Here is an 8,168-nt window from a genome sequence, read left to right on the forward strand (position 1 = left end):
AATTCCTACCATTAGAGTTGCTACTTTTGGTTGAGGCAGAGGGCTTCAAGAAAACCCTTGTTCAAATATACATATACCAGGCAAGACTTGTTCCACAACACTCAGTTGCATGGAGCATCTCATTTCTTTATTTTTCTATTGCAAATAAAACAGGGCCGGATGGCTTATAAAGAATAGGAATAGGGAATTGGAAATAGTGACTTAACAGCAGCGAATTGCAGATACCTCCTTCACCGAGTGACAAGGGCTGACCTGATCAGTGATGTCATGTGGGTGTCATGCACGTACCCTCTGATGTGACGTGATGTGATGAGAAGGGCAAGTCCCCAGGTCCCATAGCTCCAGTCTAATATGATAAAAATATCTGACAAACCCAATCTGGGAGACATTCTATAGGATAGCTGGCCAGCCCTCCTTAAGACTGTCAAGGTCATGAAAAACAGGAGAAGACTGAGAAACTGTCACAGATCAGAGGAGACTGAGGAGACATGGTGATTAAATACAACACGGTACCCTGGATTAGACCCTAGAACAGAAAGAGGACATTAGTGGAAAAACTAGTTACATCAAAATAAAGTTGGGGTTTAGTTAATATAGAGCACCAATGATGGTTCTGACTTTTCACAACATACCATGGAAAAGTAACTTGTTCCCAATGTCTACCCCTCACTCAATTTGCCTCAGTTTGGGGCAAATTGAGTGAGCAGTAGACATGAACTCACTGTACTATCTCTGTAACATTTCTGTAAATTTAAATTCTTCCAAAATAAGGTTTCTTAAGGGTCAGGGAGAAGTCCAGTACCCATTTTATTCTTTGGGGCTCCCACCTCCAGTCTTGGGCTATAAGGAGCCCTGGGAACTTAGTAGGGCCATAGTAGGGCCCCTCTAAGCGTGGGGTCAGTGCTCAGCTGGTTCACCTTACATCCCCTTATGGGTGCAGCCCACGGCCACCTGTTCGGTGCTGTGGATCCATGGGATGCCAGCCTCACTAGCTCCGTGAGCCCAGGCCAGCCTGGTACAGGTGCTGGCAGGCAGTTAATGGTGAGTGCTCTACTCTTCACCTGCCAGGCTGGGTACCTGGGGACACTTGCCTTGGCTGTTAGAGCCTCAGGGATCAGCACCTGATCCTTCACTGGCCTGCAGGTAACCAGCCCTTGTCCAAGGTGTCCCCTTTCACAAGGTATTGCCTGCAAGCTAAGGTGGGTCTTCATTCAGAACCTCACTCCTTGCATCTGGCCAGCCTTGGGGCTCCACCCCTTGCACCCTCCCCTTCAACCCACAGAGCCCTCGTCCTTGCAGTGGGTTAAATCCTATCTCCTGCAGGAACCTAGACTGTTGAAAACACAGGCATCTAAAGCTCGCCTGAGACAGGAGAAGTCCAGACATCCAGGACACGGAACCTGGCTCATCTTTTGGAAGAAGAAGGAAAAAATACCTCTCATTCTTTCCTGATGAGCTTACAGCTGAGAAAAAAATAGGCATAGTTAATTCTCAAGCTGGTTATTTCACCATGTTAAATGTTCAACATATGGGGCTTCCCTGGTGGTGCAGTGGTTGAGAGTCCGCCTGCCAATGCAGGGGACACGGGTTCGTGCCCCGGTCCGGGAAGATCCCACATGCCGCAGAGCGGCTGGGCCCGTGAGCCATGGCTGCTGGGCCTGCACGTCCGGAGCCTGTGCTCCGCAGCGGGAGAGGCCACAACAGTGAGAGGCCCGCATACCGCAAAAAAAAAAAAAAAAAAAAAAAAAGTTCAACATATGGCCTCGTACCACCAACCTGTAGAGGGTGACACATGACCCAGTCATGAGAAGAAGTAGCACCAGGCCCTGTACCACCCTCCACCCCCCAGAGGGAGACGGAGAAAAACGAAAGGATGGAAGAGTGCCAGGAGCATTTGTGGAGAGTTGTCAACAGGAGTAGCCACTAGAGGGTAGTATGGGGGTCCTTTACTATCTGGTTGGCCTCCAAGGTGACCACTCTGCATAAAAAATAAATCCGCTGTCCCTGCAGAAAAAGAGCCTTGCAGTGTATGTGAGAATTTTCTTTCCTGATATGAGTCTAGATTACACTGCCCCTTGAGGCTTCGTACTTGTCCCTCCTTCAGACATGCATGAGCCTGCTCTAACAGACCAAGCACTCAAAGAATCAGGAGTGCCTCCCATGCCCATAGCAGAACAAGGGGACCCAGCCTAGAGGGCTCAGTTACCAAGGGGTCTGGACCACCTCTTCAAACATCACTGACCATCAAGCTGAAGCCCCAAGTGTCACTCCAGACAGAACAACTCCAACCTGAGCAAAAGCAATGGGGGTACCGCAAGGGGGAGGCATAATTCCAGAGCATGAGCCCCCTTCCATCAGCTCAGGTTGGGTTTCCCAAAAGAGGCAGGGGGAGAGCCTCATAAAGATCATTGGAGAGCAAGGACCAGGAGGACCTTGCTTAGGATTTGGGGGTGTGCTGGGATGGTGGCCACTACAGCCAGTTTATAGAGGACAGAAGTTTGTTCAATGTGAGACGTGGTCCAGGACAAGCTGTGGTCTCTTGCCCGAAGCAAAGGCAGTGGAGTGTCACTCAGGACAGCCTCAGAATTGATGTCAGGGATTGTGGCTGATTATACAGCCTCCAAGCTTTATTCTCCACCCTCCTGGGTTCTAGGACAGCAACTAATACACTTAAATAAATGTTTTTTCTGCTCCAAGGGGCCAGACTTGGTCTCTGTTATTTGCCATTAAAACCTTGATTGACACATGTTAACTCCTCTTATCCCAAATTAACGTAGATAAATGTCACGTGGAGATGATTCCCTTGAACCTGGAAACAGTAAATTAAATGGACATAACGGACTCTTTCAGCAAACAAGACTAAAAATGCATTTTTGTTTCCTCCTCCCATAACACATATTAAGTAACCCCATCTCACATTACTTCAGCACCTCAGAGACTCAGAAACCACTAGGAAGCACAGGAGGACTTGTGAGTTAATTACAATAGCCTTTGCAGGGTTCAGCTTGTGGTTTTCCTCCTACAATGAAATGTGAAGCATGGGGGAGGTGAGCTCTGCCATGTGTTGCTGCTAGTGTTTTTTTTTACCAAGGATCCAAGGCTGTTTGATATTTTTGGCTTTGTCATTCCCATTTCCAGTCCCGTTTTGGAAATAAAGCAATATTGAAGTCCAAAGGAGTTTCAGAACTACAAAATGGTCTGTTGGCCCAAGGTAAAAAGTTAAATTCCTGAGGTCCCTCTTCCCATTTTTTCCAGGTTGCTTTTGTCATGTAGCAAGTGGACTTTCCAATACTCTTTAGTTCCTTCCTCCTTAGTACTTACTGCAGGCTCCTTTCTGTCTCCGTTTATCACAGAATCTATTTCGGGGCTGTGGACTTCTTATCTCTTCTTGGGACTCCTCCTGGAGAGCGAGACTTCAGGCTCAGGACTGGGCACCAGAAAGAAATCAAGGTGTCACCACTTTGCCCTTGGATTCCCAAGGACAGTGTGGCTAAATTTCCCGTCTTGCCCGCACCCTGTCATATGACTAGAACCCAACAGAGAAGGAGTTCCCATAGCTGACATCAGAGCTTGGATTTTATGCTCCTCATTCAGCTTTGAAGTTTCAAAATTTGAGAGAGAGATCGAGGGTGCATGATGATGTCATTTTACCCTCTGTGAACTTGGGGCACACTTCAGCACAGCTTGGGACTCCCTAACAGTTAAAAATACCAGTGCTACGTACTTTACTCAAGGACAAGTGCAAACTCTTCTGGCCTCTGTACACTCCTCCGTGTGTGTGTGTGTGTGTGTGTGTGTATGTGTGTGTAACTGACCCTTGTTCTTCCTAGAACCCAGCTTTGCCTCAGTATATCAGATATTCAGTCTCTAAGAGTGACAGAATCTGAATTTTTCCACCCTGAATTTAACCTGTGTGATTCCAGCCCCCAACCCAGGGTGACCTCCAAGCTCTTCTGAATCTCTAGATCCTGAGTAGCCTCCTGTGATTGACGAAGGAAGAGTCAGGGGAAGTTGTTGAAGGCAAGAGATATTTTCTGTGAAGCTCCCCATAAGCTGCACAGGAAGACAAATTAGAAGTCTTCTCCTGCTTAATGAAATTTCCTACAAAATGCATCCAGCCAACTCGCCATTCTGCATCATCTGTAGATAATGGATTACACTGACCCAGTGCCCAGCAGAGTAGGTCTGAAATCAATGGTGATGAATAAATAAATGAAAACATGATTTGCATTTAAGCTCAAATAACTAAGAAAGCGTGATATTTAGTAGCACCTTTGCAAATTCATCTTTTCATGGCAAACTTGGCCTCCAAACCTTGGGTGTACACTGAGGATGCAACTTTCACATTGGCCCATAAGACACATTGTCCTCAGCTGCCTATCCCACCCCTATCTCATTTGAGCCTAAACATAAGAAAGGACAGGAAGTTTTATTCCAGTTTTCCCAGTGAGGAAACTGGGGCTGTGTTATGGGCTGAACTGCATCCCCCCAAACTCATGTGTGGAAGCCTTACCCCCCCAGCTCCTCAGAATGTGACTCTATTGGAGATAGTGTCATTAAAGAGGTAATTAGGCTAAAATGGGGTCATTAGGGTGGCCCTAATCCAATGTGATTGGTGTCCTTATAAGAAAAGGATATTAGGACACAGAGAGGACATCAGAACATCATCTGTGGGAGCAGAGAGATGACCAAGGGAGAACACAGCAAGGAGGCAGCCCTCTGCAAGCCAAGGAGAGAGGCCTCAGGAAAAAAGCAAAACAAAACAAAACAAAAACCCTACCAACACCTTGATCTCTGACTTCTAGCCTCCAGAAATGTGAGAAAATAAATGTCTGTTGTTTAAGCCACCCAGTCTGTGGTGGTCTTTTGCTATGGCGGCCCTAAGAGCCTAGCACAGGCTCAAAGATGTTAACACCCTGTAAGAAATAGAGTGAACTTTAGACCACATGCCCCAATTTGAAACTTCTTTATCAAATAAAACAATTGACTTAGGCGAAAACGCCCTGCTTTGTGGCTGTTAACCTGTAATGGATCTCTGATTTACTTACTGCTTCCTCGCTGTTTAATTGCCCTAGGGCTATACACACACAAACACAAATTCCAACGTTCCTTTCATTTCAGGTGACTTAGTTCAATTAGTACTTAGAGCAAAATGTTCATTTGATCCTAGGCAGGGCAGCGCTGGAAAATAATTCAGGGTCCACACCCCCTATTTCCCCAAAGAAAAGCTAAAACGGCCCTTCTTATCTGCCCTTATTTGTCTAATACTCACATTTCTTATTTGAGCAACACGCAGAGAATGACAAAGATCCTGAGAAAAATTAGACTTCTTCAGGCAGACATAATTGCAATTAAAACAGCCCTTGGATCCTGACTTGTCTCCTTTGGGGAAAACTGAAGTGCACTGCTCCCCCGCTCAGGCCAAAAGTGACCAGGCGCTGCGAAGGGGTCACCACTTTACTTCTAAGTCTAGGCTTTCCCTGCCAGTTTACTGTCTGGGAGGTGGCGGCAGGCGGCAGAGCTCATTTGCATTCCGAGGCAGAACTGAAACTTGGGGGCATGAGCAATGATTTGCATTGTGAACCCATTTCCCCTTTTCCTCTCTGCTTCCCCAGGGACGCTCACTAAGTCCCAAGTGGGCCTGACGCCTAGGGTCTGCCTTCTTGAAGCAGAGAGAAGGCCCCTCAGTCCCAAAGACAGCTCTGGAACAGGTGGCCCAGGAGCCAAGCTGTATTCTGCGCAGAGCCCTCCCCCTGCTGAAACGGCTAGAGATGCCTTTGTTACCACTGGGGTGGGAGGGAGGCTGGAGGAAGGACACAGCTGACTTTCCCAGCAGGCAGAGATCAGGCACTGACCTGGTTAAAATAGTAACTGCTGAAAGGGACAGCGACATAAGCCATGTGTGCAGCAGTCACAATCGGGGCTCTCCAGCCATGCTCTGGCTGAAGACCAACCTGGGTGATTTTGTACCCTGCCCGGCTCCAGGACCAAAACCTAAGTGTTTTGGGAATTTGCATTCCTGTCTACTAATGTAAGTACTGTACTTTAACTGGATTCCTTAAAAATATGCCTCTGTGTCTTCATTATCATCATCTTTGCAGTTTTCAGGATGGTCATTAGATTCTTATCAATATATGCACAACTGGCAAAGATTCCAATCATGCCACTAAAGAACAATCTCAAAATCTCTGACCTTCATGCGGAGTGGGGAAGTTGTCATCCCACCCAGACTGTGACATGGGGGTGATACGGCGGCTTGGGAGGTGTGTGAATCTTAGACATGTTAAGCTCTAAGTAATGCAGCTCTTCCCTCTCTTCCAGCGGCCTTTGAAGTAAAGGCAAATTTAAGTCTGCTGATCCCCAAACATCATAAAATGAGGTGTAAGGACCCCGGGTAGTGGCTGATTGCCCATCTAAACAGCCACCACAGAGGATGCACTACTGGTGCATTCCCAATGCAGCACAAGTCCTTTATTAAAGAGTTTATTAAGGAAAACCATATTTTTCACTCCCCACTAAAGCAAGTTTGCAAATTTCTAGATACACCTCAGTTTTATTACCAAAGCTCCAGCAACATACCCAGCTACTAAAGCAAATATTATCCTACATTAAATGGAAACGGCTCCCTGAGAAAAATTCCCTACATGTCAAGCCAGGGTTAAACCGTCTAGAATGAGAAAGACAGAAATGAGTGAGGTTTTCCTTTCCAGAGAGAAAACCACTTAAAGGAGACCAGGTTCCCGGCAGGGAAGCCTGATAAGTGTCCCCGTGGGCTGCGAGGGGCCCTGGGCCAAAGGAGGAGATGAGACGGGGCTCTACACCCAGGGAGGTGGGGGACGGCAGGGGCGCAGATGGAGGTGAGGCCCTAGAAGGAAAAGAAGGGCAGAGCCGTGGTTCAAGCCGTGGGAAATCCTCAAGCGATGATTTAGGAAGTGAAAAGGGACTCACAGCCGCGGGTCGAGTAAAGTGGCTGGAAGCTCCTAAGGGGAGCTGTTCCCAGCTCGCTCCCCACTCCCAGGGCACCTTTCAAAGCCCTGCCTAGACACCCGGACAAAAAGAGGTGAGCCGGCTCAGAAAGGCGGGTTCGGCTCCTCGTCTGCCTTCCTCTACACCTCCGCCCCGCCCCCGACCGCGGGCAGGCGGGCCGCTCGCAGGCTTCCTTTGATTCATAGATGGCTGCGTTTCCAACAACCCTATAGGAAGCAGGAGGGGCTGAACCTCCAGCCCAGGCTTTCGGGGGCCTAGGCTTCCTTCAAAGAAGGAAATGATTGTGTTGACTTAATTTAGAAGCCCCGAATTTCATGTGCCCTTAATTTGAAAGCTGGATTTTCTCTCCCACTTTCTTCCTAACCTGAGAAACAGATCCTTAGCTGGAAAGCTCCAGCCCCAGAGGGAGCATATGGCCACTGTCACTTGCAGAAGGGAGGGCTGGATGGACAGAAAAATGGTCTGGCAACATCTCAGTTGACACCAAAGGCTAGTAGCTCATCAGTAAGAGAGCACTGCCTATGCTGGAGATGGAGGCCCTGAACAGATCCCAGACACACTGAGGCTTTAACTGACAGTGACTTAGGGCACTGGTAGGAGACAGGGGACTGCACCAGAGGACACACTCGCAGTTGCCTGCTCTGAACCCAGCTTCCTGTCACCTCGAAAAGGTGTCTTTTCAGACTGTAAGGTCCTCATCCTTTTTATAGGAATTGCATGCCCTGCTGTCATCTCCTCCAGCCCTGTTGCAATCCTCAGTCACATCTGTCATGTGGAAATAGAAGAGGAGGACTTGATTCTTAAACCAAGGGCCTCAGTTAGCTACCCTTAGTTTTTCTCCAGAAATTGGAACAATTAATTGGATGGTTATAAACGATAGGAGAAAGTTTTGTTATTTTTAGCAATCTATAGTGAATGTAATAAAATTCAGAGTCATAAAGCAGAGCCTGCTGGATTTCTTCTTCATGTGGTAGTGATATGACATTAAAGCAGCTCTTTTTTCCAGGAGGGCATTTCCTCTCTGCTTGCAATGCTGCTTGATCAATCCCATCCTAAACTCTCTCCAGATAGGAGATAGCTGAGACAGAGCTCAGAAGTAAAAATAGTGCTTTCTAGCTCAGACTCAGAACGAACGAAAGAAAGAAAGAAAGAAAGAAAGAAAGAAAGAAAGAAAGAAAGAA

This window comes from Monodon monoceros, unplaced genomic scaffold (assembly GCF_005190385.1).
Source record: "Monodon monoceros isolate NGI ecotype Baffin Bay Population unplaced genomic scaffold, NGI_Narwhal_1 Super_Scaffold_4, whole genome shotgun sequence".
NCBI classification, from domain to species: domain Eukaryota; kingdom Metazoa; phylum Chordata; class Mammalia; order Artiodactyla; family Monodontidae; genus Monodon; species Monodon monoceros.